The sequence below is a fragment of the Homalodisca vitripennis genome, chromosome 5 (genome assembly GCF_021130785.1).
Source record: "Homalodisca vitripennis isolate AUS2020 chromosome 5, UT_GWSS_2.1, whole genome shotgun sequence".
NCBI classification, from domain to species: Eukaryota; Metazoa; Arthropoda; class Insecta; order Hemiptera; family Cicadellidae; genus Homalodisca; species Homalodisca vitripennis.
In genome coordinates this window covers 106491252-106505765 of record NC_060211.1, presented here as the reverse complement: position 1 = coordinate 106505765, position 14514 = coordinate 106491252, and the positions used below count along the sequence as shown (strand labels likewise).

Below are 14514 nucleotides of genomic sequence, written 5' to 3'. Positions count from 1 at the left end.
TATTTTAAAAATATTAAGAAGGTATTTAATTAAAAACTAAAAATACTATAGCGTTAAATACAATATTTAGTCTTATAGAGCAGTTTCCCCTCCTAAAAATTTAGTATTATTTTAATATTGTATTCACATTATAAATGTTTATGTCCTTCATTTTTGCAAGAAAATATGATGTGTTTAAAATTTGTATTTATACATTTTTTTATTTAACTAACTGTCAACTATTATCTATTTGAAGAAAAACCAGTATAGCAAATTTGTGTATTTAATGAAAAGATACCAAAACTGTTTTGTTATTAAAATTCTTAGTTTGGTAAATATGAAAGAATATCTCTTTGTAAATAAATCAGCAAGCAAATTGAAAGATATGAAAGGTTTCATTTTCATGAAGTATACTTTATATCATTATATAGCTTGCTGGGAAACACAATATGTGAGGATTTGATATAGTTACCGTTGAAGCTCAATTACTTACTATGAGTGACGCACAGAATGCAAGCAATCTAAACAGGAACCTCAACTTGTAACTAACACAGTTTTTTATTCGTTGTTTAGTTATCATTGTTTAGTTTCTGCTTAACTTAAGATAATGATGACACCATATTCTTTGAAATTATTTATTTGTAGTTTTACTCATGTAACTTAAAATATTCTACTCTACATTATACTGTATATATGCCTCATATTCTACACTCTGAATATCTAACTTACTCACCCTCTGCCTGTTTTGAATTGTATCTAGCACTCACATATGCTATTTTACGTGTTATTTCCATACAATATACTCTTATATGCGTACCCACGTGACTTCCAAATTTCTGTGTGTAGGTGGATGTCTCAAACCTCTTCTAACTACCTTACATTTCTGATGTATTTTATTTTTTCCTTCCGATGCATAATTTCCCCTTTCACTAAACCCGCATGATGCTAATTAGTCTATCCTCCATACATTTCACATTTTGGTATAAATATGACTACCAAAAATGGATAAACCTACTTCCGTAACCGTATATCCGCGTGACTCTACTTCCGTGGCACTGTTACCTGCTTGAATTAGTCAGCAGTTTCTTGTTTATAGTCTAATTTCACACATAGGCCACTAGAACACTAGTGGCCTATGTAGAAACTCTTCCGTTTTTTTATTGGTGCATTCGACTTTTTTTTATTTATTTTTATATGTGCCTTTAATAACACAACATCCGTGGATCTCTTCCCTGCTTTTTTTCATGCGTTTTTTTATTTACGCCATACATTTTAGTAACTCAGTTCCTTAAGCGCCTCCTTTCGTCCCCTTCTTCTTTTGTGCAAGTAAATAATTCTACTCACTCTCACAAAATAACACTCATGTATTGAGACTGTTGTTGGTATTCCCACATGTGACTGTTGTCTCTCTGTTTGATACTGCTCTAAATGTTCTTTGTATGTCTGATATAGTGTTTTTTTATTTATATACTTGGTAGAATATGACCGCATCTACATGCAAATTCTACATCACTTGGTCAACCAGAAAACTTCAGAATATTGATTAAGTATCATTGAACAACTTTATGTGAACAGGCTCAGCTTATGTTGTATTGTAACTTTCCTATGCTATTAGGCAGTCTTTTTGAATGTTGTACATGATATAAATATATACTAGCATTTATGATAGAACGCACCTCTCAGGGTAGAATGTACACTGACCTAAGATTGCAAGCGTAATAGATATGTCGAACGCTGTAAGGTGAGATCCTCAACATTTCTACCAATCCGTAAATAGTTTGTTATGTTGTGTATAAGTCAATAATTATATTTATCAGGTTTTTTTAAGAAATTTTTTTCTTTTCTTTTGTCGGAAACGCAGATTCCCTTTGTCTTATTCTCTCCGGCTTCATGGGCCTATAGCTTTTACGAGGATCATATGAAAAGGAATATAGTGGAGAGTCGATACAGAAGAAAGTTATGGTACTGATAAAAACGGTAAGGTCACAGACAGGATCTAACCTGCACTATCTCGAACTCAGATCCAACGTTCGATGTCTTAGACAGATTGATTATCGGCAATCCCGCTTTTGTTGTAAATAATAGGTATAGTTAATAAGTATAAACCACCTGCAACATTGTTCTTGTTTTTTAGTATTGTGTACATTTAAAATTCAAAAACCTTTAAAGCTTAGAAGAGTTTTTCTACCAATTTAAGAGTTTCTTCAGACTAAAACTGAGATCTGAGAAAATATGTTCGTTTGAAACTTTTTCAAGTTTTTTGGCGACTTGAAAGTGGGGGCAGAAGTATAGTCCACAAAAGGCCTAGTGGGGGTGTTATGTGTGTACTTTGGAAGGTCACGAAATATTTAATGAATCTTTAGGATTAATTACTCGCAGGGATTTAATTTCATCTTCAGAAAATAGTATTTTAATTTCATTAATTATGATTTTTTTTGTTAATGTTAGTACGAGTTTTCAAGAGAACTTTAATATTGAAACGAACAGATTGAAATAGAACTTAAAAATCCTCAAAATTAAGAAAAGAACCCTTAGTGCAAATCATAATCCTTACTTTTACCTACCGACTATTTAGATTAAAATTAACCATTTAAAATCTAATATAAACTATTCGTCAAGAGATAAATATCGAAGAACATATTTCATTTTATTAACATTTTTAACCGATTATCATCGGAAGTGGTTAAATGGGTGCCGTGCATTAATCAAAGGTGATATACACATCAATAACATCGTTACCTCACCTTTGTAAATCGTTACATGTAAATAAGGCCAGTCCCTTTTGTAACCCTTCCAACAGTGTAATACTCGCATCTCTTATTAGGTTAGGTTTGGGAATGTAAAAACTTTAATAGTATTTTAATAATGTATTAATAAAAGGAAATTATTCCAAATAAAATATACTAGCTAAAAGGGTTGAGCCAAAAGACTTTTATAATGAGGGGTGGTTTTATCGCGGCCGGCCATTATTATATTTTATTAAATTATTTTAATAAATTATGGGAGAAAGAGATAAATAATCTTAATTCCTAAAAACTATTTGTTCTAAAGTTTTAATTTGGGTAAATTACTGAAGAAGTCATTCTGTAAACTTGGAGACTGGTATTTTGTAAAGTTCGTTTTGGCTGAGTGTTGAAATGATGAATTTTTAAGTAGTTGAGTTCATCCTCCTACGCTGGCTGGAATGGTTTCTCGATGAGAGAGTAAACTCTCAATCATCAACTGAGAACGCTGTAGTACAGTGACAGCTGCAATCTGCTGTCTATCTGTACCTGATGAGACGAAACAACGTCGAAACAGCAACACAATTTTTTTTAGCGAGACATCTGTCCCTACCTTCAACTAAGCTTTCGCAAAGTGAACAGCTGCATAGCAGTGTGGTGGTGCCAACACTACCTTAGCACTACGCTATTTGGCTGGCGCGACTCCCTTTGGTAAGCGGAGGACATGCTGGTGTCTTTCAACCTAGCAGAACCGCTCGTGTATGCTGCAGAAGTACTACTTGAATTTGCGGGTGGAATGGGAACGTGAGACCCGCGTTCTCAGTTGATGATTGAAAGTTTACTCTCTCATCGAGAAACCATCCCAGCCAGCGTAGGAGATGAACTCAACTACTAAACATTCCTGGCTAAGAAGATCCTGATAGACAACAACTAGTCTATTTCCTCATGAATCAAACTCGGATGATCCATCCGTGATTCTAGCGTCGTGCACTTCTTCGTGCACCTGACGAGAGACAGACATCTCGAAACGCAAAAGTAACTACAGACCACCCATCTGGGCGTTTGGCACACCAGCTTTCGCCTTAGGGCAAGTTCCATGGGTTGATAACCGAAGTTAACAACCTTTAGGATAAACTAATTGCTTGGGCGGTATCCAGTTGCAGTTTTGCTACGCGCTGGAGAGGTAGGGATTCAACGTTCTCACGTTTCCCATTCCACCCGCAATTCAAGTAGTACTTCTGCAGCATACACGAGCGGTTCTGCTAGGTTGAAAGACACCAGCATGTCCCTCCGCTTACCAAAGGGAGTCGCGCCCGCCAAATAGCGTAGTGCTAAGGTAGTGTTGGCACCACCACCACTGCTATGCAGTTGTTTACTTTGCGAAAGCTTAGTTGAAGGTAGGGACAGATGTCTCGCTAATTTGTGTTGCTGTTTTCGACGTTGTTTCGTCTCATCAGGTACAGATAGACCAGCAGATTGCAGCTGTCACTGTACTACAGCGTTCTCAGTTGATGATTGAGAGTTTACTCTCTCATCGAGAACCATGCCATCCAGCGAAGGATATGAACTCAACCTACTAAACATTCCTGGCTAAGAAGATCCTGATAGACAACAACTAGTCTATCTCCTCATGATGAATGTTGATAAAAGATCTGATCGGATTAAGAAGGCTTGGAATTTGAAAGGCTATCAAGGCTTTCCAAGAATAAATCTTACAATGTGGCTCTTTCAGTCATAACATTTTGGACTGTGTCCTATCACTCAGTTAAAACACTTTCACTGCGGTTTTATAATGAATGATTTTTGAGTGCTCTTAATCTGATTCTGCGCCTAAAGAACTGCCGCAGTCGACTATACAGTAACTGCCTAGCAATAATGTACGTCTTTAGAAACCTACACAATATCTCGACGATAGCTATTGATGTTACTGACTGCAGAAGACCTACCTGATCCCTTTACAAAACCTTCACAGCTCCCAACTACTCGGTACACCGCACAGACCGTTCGTCCAAACAAAACCGAAATGTTGATGTTGCTGGCGGGACTACCATTCTTGTACCTTAACATCTTAAATAAATATTTAAATATTTTCCGACATTTACATTCATGTTTACAAATAAATGAAAAACTTAGGAAGTCACTGACCAAAAACAAGTAGCTGGTCAGTGTAACATATACTTATTAATATATATATATATATATATATATATATATATACTTCTTAAACATATACTCTTCTTAATATGGTAAGAGAGTGACGACAACTGATAAAATTTTGGCAAATAACTTGATGTATCCTAGAGACAAAGCAACTTTTAATCATCATTCCATCGCCGAGATGGAACACATTTTTATAACTAAATTAACTCTAAAGTTCCTATAAAGTTGCATGGACCACCCTAAGCTTCGTTAAAAAATGTCCCAAACCTAGACAACAGTGGATGACCTACTTTTCAACGACTCCCCAGTCTAGACCATCCAGAAAATATCTGTTTAATAGTTTTTCACAGCTCCGACATTTCCCTGACCTTAGTAAGACGGTAAAGGTAATCTTCATACCCATGCCGGCGAAGATTGTAATGCTGCCGGAGATTTGCATCCAAGGTTCTGAAGTTCTGAAGAAACTTTAGCTAATTAGATTCCGGGAGGACGTCCAGCTTTTGCTCTAAGATAACAAAACTGTTTTCCAAAAGGGAAATTCATCACCCTTCAACTTACCAAGGTATTATAGTGGTGACGGACTAAATGAACATGGGTATGGTTGCCACGGCGGTGACAATCTACATGAGCAAGGCTTTCACCACGTGTGGCACGCGGGACTCCTCTTCAAGCTCTCATACAGTTCTCTCCCCTGATCTGTATTCAAGCTGTTGTATCCCCATCGCATCTTCAAGACAGTCCCGGGACGGCGTGTTAGTGGGAGAGCCAATCTCAATCTCCGAACAGTCTCAGTCGGTATGCCACAGGAATCAGTCGCTAGGTCGATAGTATAACCTGTGGTATACCAACGACATCCCGCTAGGATCGCCATAGTACATAAAAAACACAATGATACTTCTTCCAACTTTGTCAAGGACGTCTAAACGTCTCTATTCAGCGACTGAACACCTAACAGAGAGTTGGGTGGGATATTGATCCACCCGGAATACTGTGTATAAATAGGGCGATGTTTGACGATCCGCCCTCGGCAACGTTACTCCCCAGTCACCACTGACCCAACGGCTACCCACTCCATCCGTTAAATCTATGACGCTAAATATTGAACTACTTCCTCCAAGCACATCTTCAAGAAGTTAGTCTTCTCACTTGCTCTACTCCACAGAATCAAGTGAACTACAGGTCCTATGCACATTGGGATTATTTAAAAAAAAAACTTCCCTAGACGTTAGTTAACATCAACGTCCACCAGCCTGGAGCATGGATAAAATTTCAAATGAATACTCAGTATGATTAAAAGTTTGTTTAATCTACGACGTTCTCGTTCCCATTATGGTTATATGAAACCAAATTAAATATGTTTACTAAAGAAAAGTGAAATGCCTTTGAGTGACATGCACCGTGAAACTAAATCATGCCAATATAAAAACGATTTTAAATTCTTTGTTAACGCTCATAAAAAGTTCAACTGGAAATATAAGAGATTTTTTAAAATTTAGTAACATGAACTTTTATTGGTTTGAATTTCCATTAAAATTAATCGATAATATGTTTGGAAACCCAATCTTTACCCAAAACCAAAAGTAAATTTCAACTTGATACATGTTTCTGAAATAAACCTATATATTTAGGCCTGCTCTTTTCTATTATTTGCTGGAATGAACATCTTTTACACAATGTTGCAGTTCTATAATTATTTTCACATTTTTAAAATACGATATATGTACAAACTTCCAATTTAATATTATATTTTCCTTTGCCATATGATATATGATAATTGGAGCCATAGCGAAACAGTTTAGAATAACTATAAAGCAAGCGGAATGTTTCTGGAAATATCATGAACTTTGAACCTATGAAATTGCCAAATAAATTTTATGTTATTGCGTTACTAAAAAGTTACTAAAAACCACGGTAATTTCGCTCTATAGACGCACGGGTAATTAGCTGGCCTTTTAACGGAGATATTTTCAAGTTTATTTTGTAAATGATTAAATGTTTCAAATATCGGATCACTGCTGAACATACTGTAAGGACACCACCGTTAAACAAAAAGAACACGCCAGCGAGTCTATAAGTAACATTTAATAGTGAAAGTATGTTTGAGAATTGTTCTGCCTAACCTGCAGAAGACTGAGGTTCCTCAGACACGTATTATTCTTAAAATTCATTAGCCTAGGGACTAATCTGAAATTCGTCATTGTTAGAGTCATTTCTGCCTCGGGTAGATAAAATCTAACACAGAGATAAAAAGAAAGTAGGCTAGATGAAGCAATATATTTTATACTAAACGTTTCGTTCTATTGTCTAAAAAAATCTTGCACATCTGGCGAAATAAAAAAAAACGTGTTATGAGAAATTAAATAGTTCTGGATATTCGTTCTTTTGCTTTCTGGGTTTAATTAGTTATGTTGCAGTTTGCATGATTTATCAAAATATTCAAAAAGAGGAATATTACCTCAGTATCACGGTTCTCACAAATTGTCATCTCTTTTTTTTAGTTTGCATGGATTTAGCAAGTAAGGGAGTTCCGTCAGATTCGACAGATGGCGGAGACAGTCTACACAGTCTTTAATATTTATAAAACAAGGTACTAAACTGTATCATCCTGATATATCTAGCTAGCTCTCTCGACTTGTATACGTTAATTACTTATTCACTGGGACCAGTTTATTTAGGAAGTGGGTAGTTACAATCTTAGTAATGCATATTAAAATATGTTGAGCAAACACAGTTTTTATTTCCATTGTAGATATTCATAATATAATCTAAAAATAAAATAATAAACTTGTATTTAAATATAGAGTTTTATTATACAACATAAACAATTTACTGTTGTCATGTCTTCTCCAGTAAGACTTCTTCTCCATGGTCTATCCACAATTTTAAGATCTTTATTTCTCTTCCAACACTCTTCTAGGGGTTCTTGGGACCAAAAGTATCTTCTCCATTTCCTCCTGGTGATTTTAGAACCAAAGACCATCAGAAGAGAGAGGCTCTCTTCTCATTGTCTGTGGATCCAAATTCTCCTCATTCTCTTTCCTTAGTATTCATGGAGTGTGCTGAGCAAACACAGTTTTTATTTCTATTGTAGATATTCATCTAAAAATATAACATAATAAACATGTTTTTAAATATAGAGTTTTATTATACAACATAAACAATTTACTGTGGTCCTGTCTTCTCCAGTAAGGGTTCTTCTCCATGGTCTATCCACAATTTTAAGAACTTTCTTTCTCTTCCAACACTCTTCTAAGGGTTCTTGGGACCAAAAGTATCTTCTCCATTTCCTCCTAGAACTTTTAGAACCAAAGACCATCAGAAGAGAGAAGCTCTCTTTTCTCATTGTCTGTGGATCCAGTCTCCTCATTCTCTTTCCTTATATCCATGGAATTTATTGAGCAAACACAGTTTTTATTTCCATTGTAGATATTCATAATATATTCTAAAAATAAAATAATAAACTTGTTATTAAATATACAGTTTTATTACACAATATAAACAATTTACTGTTGTCATTTCTTCTCCGGTAAGGGTTCTTCTCCATGGTCTATCCACAATTTTAAGATCTTTATTTCTCTTCCAACACTCTTCTAGGGGTTCTTGGGACCAAAAGTATCTTCTCCATTTCCTCCTGGTGATTTTAGAACCAAAGACCATCAGAAGAGAGAGGCTCTCTACTCATTGTCTGTGGATCCAAATTCTCCTCATTCTCTTTCCTTAGTATTCATGGAGTGTGCTGAGCAAACACAGTTTTTATTTCTATTGTAGATATTCATAATATAATCTAAAAATATAACATAATAAACATGTTTTTAAATATAGAGTTTTATTATACAACATAAACAATTTACTGTGGTCCTGTCTTCTCCAGTAAGGGTTCTTCTCCATGGTCTATCCACAATTTTAAGATATTTATTTCTCTTCCAACACTCTTCTAAGGGTTCTTGGGACCAAAAGTATCTTCTCCATTTCCTCCTGGAGATTTTAGAACCAAAGACCATCAGAAGAGAGAAGCTCTCTTCTCATTGTCTGTGGATCCAAAGTCTCCTCATTCTCTTTCCTAGTATCCATGGAATGTATTGAGCAAACACAGTTTTTATTTCCATTGTAGATATTCATATTATAATCTAAAAATAAAATAATAAACTTGTTTTTAAATATAGAGTTTTATTATACAACATAAACAATTTACTGTGGTCCTGTCTTCTCCAGTAAGGGTTCTTCTCCATGGTCTATCCACAATTTTAAGATCTTTATTTCTCTTCCAACACTCTTCTAAGGGTTCTTGGGACCAAAAGTATCTTCTCCATTTCCTCCTGGAGATTTTAGAACCAAAGACCATCAGAAGAGAGAGGCTCTCTTCTCATTGTCTGTGGATCCAAATTCTCCTCATTCTCTTTCCTTAGTATTCATGGAGTGTGTTGAGCAAACACAGTTTTTATTTCTATTGTAGATATTCATAATATAATCTAAAAATAAAATAATAAACTTGGTTTTAAATATAGAGTTTTATTATACAACATAAACAAATTATTATGGTCTTGTCTTCAGTAAGGGTTCTTCTCCATGGTCTATCCACAATTTTAAGAACGTTCTTTCTCTTCCAACACTCTTCTAAGGGTTCTTGGGACCAAAAGTATTTTTTCCGTTTCCTCCTGGAGATTTTAGAACCAAAGACCATCAGAAGAGAGAGGCTCTCTTCTCATTGTCTGTGGATCCAGTCTCCTCATTCTTTTTCCTTAGTCCAAAGTATCCTCATTCTCTTTCCTTATTATTCATGGAATGTGTTGAGCAAATACAGTTTTTATTTCCATTTTAAATATTCATAATATAATCTAAAAATAAAATAATAAACTTGTATTTAAATATAGATTTTTATTATACAACATAAAGCATTTATTGTGGTTCTGTTTTCTCCATGGTCTATTCACAATTTTTAGAATCTTCCGTTTCCGTTGGCGTTTATTAAAACATTCTGTTATTTTTGTTAGTTAAAAATACTGCTTATTCTAATCGATACTAATATAACAAAAATGTAACTGTTGTTATAAATATATTTTTTATTTTACATAAAATCGATTTATCTCCCTCTGGTCTTCTGAGGGATATGGGATAGACTATTTTGTCCTGTTTTGAAGATCTTCACATTTCTTTCACCTCTCTGTTAAGGATACTTAAGATCGAACTACCTTATCTTTCTTCATGAAGTCTTTGGATCCAAAGATAATCAAAAGATGTAGGTCTGTGGACCCAAAGTCTTCTTGTACTTCTTTCTTAGAATTCATGGACATGTTAGTCAAATATATTTACTATTCCTATTTTAGTCTTACTAAAATATAACAATATAATATTATACCAATACTAATAAATAGATTACTTACATAACATAAACAATTTATTTCAGCCTTGTCTTCTAAAGGCTCGCCGATTTAATGCACTGTCTCCTTACTTTTAATATCTTGATACCTCTTTCAACTCTCTTCTAATGGCTTTCGGAACTACATTCTCTTCTCTATTTCTACTTGGAGGTTTTAGAAACAAATATCATCAGAATAGACGAGCTCTCTTCGTAAGGTCTGTAGGTCGTAAAATTTTTAATTATCTCTCTTCTTACTATCCATGGAATCTTTTATTCATGTTAGTTAAAATATTATTTATTCTAATTTTAGATATACATATTAATAACAACAAATATTATATCTATAGTTATAAATATATTTTATATTATACATCAAAAGCAATTATTCTTCGTACTGCCGTCAGGAGCACTATAGCGCTGTCCTCCCCATATAGTTGGTTCAAGAACCTAATCTCACTTTTGAAGATATTGATATCTCTTTCATCTTCCCTTCTAAGATTACTTGGAACTACACTCTCTTTTCCTCTTTTCGTGGAGACTTTGGAACCAAAGATCATCAGAAGAGAGTGGCTTTCTTCTTTGCGTTTGTGGATCCAAAGTCTCCTCATCCTCTCTCCTTAGTATCACATGTTTGTGGAACTTGTTACTAAAAACATTTGTTATTGCCATTGTTTAAAATTCCTAATGTAATGTTTTTAAATATTAAGCTTCTAATTAAGAATATATATTTTTTATTATATAACATAATCAATTTACAGTGGTCTTGTCTTCCTAAGGATGGAATATGTGTTCGGCTTTTTAAAGTTAAATGAATTTACGAAAATAAATCTACCGTCAAATCTACCGGTTTGACTGAATAAGTAAGTAGCTAAGAAAGTGCAGAATAGTCGGTCTGAAGTGTGCTTTCTAGATGTTCTAAATATTATTATACTTTCATAAGACTGAATACAATAGCCAAACACGTGAGCTCAAGTACGTTCTTTTTGTGGTTATGTTTATTAAGGGCTCTTGAGGCTACTAATATACTACTGAATATGCTACTAGCATAAAGTTGATTTTATAAATCTGGCCGAGTTGTCTACCTAATGCTAAGCCGGAGGCAATGGTTTGTAGAACAATTAATGCTTTATTAAAAAAAGGCATCTTGAAAATTTCAGATGACCTCAGGGTAAATCTTTGGTATTTCTAATGCAATTTGATCATTACCATATACATTTTGCTTAATTAGCTTGGAGAATTTTTGATTGGTATATCACAATCATCGGATATCGAAATGCTCTAATTCAAAAACGTTTAGCCCAGAATCCGAATTGGATTTGAATTGTAATTTTTTGGGTTGATAACAATCCAACTTTTCTTAAACGCGAAATCCTATAAATGCTTTAATTTTGTTTTCAAATATTCCAGGAGTACCTACATAAATATACAAAATAATTATTTTATTGTAATTAATGTTGGCGAATATTTTGTAATTATTAGAGTGAGACTTGAGACGGCACTTTCTAGGCCGCAAGTGACATAATTGAAATTGAAATAAAAAGTATTGTACTCAACAACAAAGGCTGTGAAGCTATCAGTAACTGGAATCTGCAAAGAGATTTAACTTAATATATCAGAGCCTTCTATTGGTTTTGCTAACTTACTGAAAATAATTAATATTATTATAGTAACATCTTAAAAGCTCTTTTCTTATTGGAATTATTTATAAATTAAAAAACAATCACTCCGATAATATTCTTTTTGTTGTTGTGAGGCCTTTCGTGCTCAAGGAACACATCATTAGACCCACATAACTGAATGTGGAAACGATTAACTTGATGTACGTTCAGGGAGGGGGAGGAGGTTGTTCCAGCTTGTGCAGGCTCATTGACCTACGGACTACCGGCTAAAAACCCCTTATCACTGAGAACACTAGCCTGGAACTGTTTAGAAGGCTAGGTCTGTGAAGTTACGCCACTAGGGGTTTCCTCGTCGAGGGAATCAGAGAGTTATAGCCAATCTAGGTCGACCTTTTTCGCCCAAAGTTCAGACTGGTGTACTTTGGGTACATAGTGCTTCACACAGTTCCATCTGTCCTCTCCCTTGAGCATAGCCCTAGATGTCAGTAGAGAGAGGCAGTATATCGCCTGTCTCTCCATCGCAAGATGATAGATGGGACAGTCACCAGCGATCACCATCACTGCTGGTTCGGGAACCGTGCAGTAAGCTGATGCGATCCGCAGGCCTCCTCGGCGTTGGACACGAGAGAGTCAGTTTCGGTAAACATGCTTCTCCAAGACGTGAACGTGCTTCTCCAGACCTCAGCTACGTACAGAAGGACAGATTGAACTGATGACATCAATAAGCGGCGTTTGCAAGGAAGCAGGCCTCCCAGATTGGGCATGAGCCTACCCAGGACTGCAACAGCTTTGGCAGCTTTATCGGCAGTGCACCTGTCTGTCGAAGGAAAGCTAGCTGTCAGTCATCACCCCGATGTACTTGGCAGCAAGCTTGGTATCCAGTTTGACGTTGCCTAGGTGTGATACGATGGGAATTCTCCTATTCGTCTTCGTAAGGAGCATTATCTTTGTTTTGCTGATCGCCAGAGACAGACCATGAGCCTGCATTAGTTGACTCTGGCCGTAACCAGGCCGAGCTTGAGTGTCGCCTGCTCAATTTTTTTCGCTGTTATCAACGCAGCAACGTCGTCGGCATTGCCAGGCTCTAGTCTGGCATCTAGAGTCTCAGCAAGCTGTCATAAGACATATTCCAGATATCGGGCCCAAGAACTGAACCCTGTGCAGCTTAGGAAGTGATGGAGACTTGGCGCTTACCTTCGTGGGTATACAGCAGAATGCGATCCGTCAAGTGCGACTCGATGATATTCAGGAGATAAATAGGAACGTGGAAATGTGGTCTAGCGCTTACAGCATTTCGCTCCACCTGGCAGAACTAAAAGCGTTTTTCACATCGAGCGTCACGAGGAGAACCACGCGGCTCGACCAGTGGTTGTGGTCCTCCGCCCTTCGCACTGCCTGCACTATCTCCTGGACGGCGTCGATGGTAGAGTGGAATTAAACCGTTCTGTTCCGATGGCAAGTCACCAAAAGAGACTATTGCCTCGTTCTGGCTGACACGAATGAGCTTCTCCATCACCTTTCTCGCCGTTTTGAGCATACACAAGGGGCAAAATGAAGGAGTCCCCGGTGCAGTCGTAGCCACGGGCTACTTTCCATGCAGAGTAAAAGACACTATCTGCTAAATACGCATTGAAAAGGTCCAGAATAAGTCTTAGATTTACCTCCGAGACGATCTTAAGGACCTCAGAGGGTATGCTTTCAGGGCCGAGCGCTCTTCTGTTACGGAGAGATCGGACAGCGGCGATAAGCTTATCTTCCCGAAATGCTGAGAAGGCACCAATATCTACGAACTCCCGAACTAGTCGCACTGGGTGAGACAAAAACAGCGTGTTTATGGCTTGAGACTCCATGACCGCAAGTGGAGAACGGATCCCTAGCTGCTGTGTTACAATTTTGTACAATCCCCCAGGGGTCACTATCGGCATCCTGACACAGCTGTTTCCAACACCTAACCTTACTCCGGTTTATGACTCTACGGAGTTCACGCCTGCTGCCCTGTGCTCAACCGATCTGGCATTCGCGTCGGGTAGGTTCCTGGCTCGCTGCGCAGCTCTTCAGAGACCAAGGACATCTCCGAAGTTCCGCGATTTTAGGTGTCCACCAATAGACTGGTTCCTTCCCTCGTCGACGAGAGACTCTGGGCTTGGACTGTTCACACGCGGACGAGATGAGAGTCATAGTCGCTGTGGCCAGATTCCATGAACCGAGCGTCTTGTCTTGACGAGATCCTCAAATGTGCTTTTTCCTGACAGATGAATTGTTGTTCCTCATAAAAACTTGATTGCGGTATTGAAATATATGCAATTAATTGATCAACTGGAACCAAATTCATGATATTTTGATTTCGAACATTTCAATTTTATTTTCAAAATTTTAAATAGCAGAAATAAAATACCGTTGATTAACTTTTTTTATAAATTTTTATATTATTTTTTTATAAAATCTAGTTTGTTATTTTAATAATTCTTTGATTAATTTCTGTTCTTTATGGTCAAATGATATGACAAGATTTTTTATTTTTTAAGAAGTTATTCGCCAGTTACGTATTTAAGATATTTTTTGAAACGTAAAACTTACAAACCGAGAAAATGTAAAAAAAAAACTAAAAACCTAAACGTGACACATAAAACATGAACGTTACAAACGTGAAACATGAAGCGTGAATCATCAAAAC

At 36.4% G+C, this 14514-nt stretch overlaps 1 long non-coding RNA gene across 2 annotated transcripts in view; it reads right to left on the bottom strand.

The window, feature by feature from the left end:
• The window catches only part of LOC124362660, a 60016-nt gene that overhangs the window by 20963 nt on the left and 24539 nt on the right, over positions 1-14514 (bottom strand). The gene's annotated exons all lie outside the window — the stretch shown is intronic.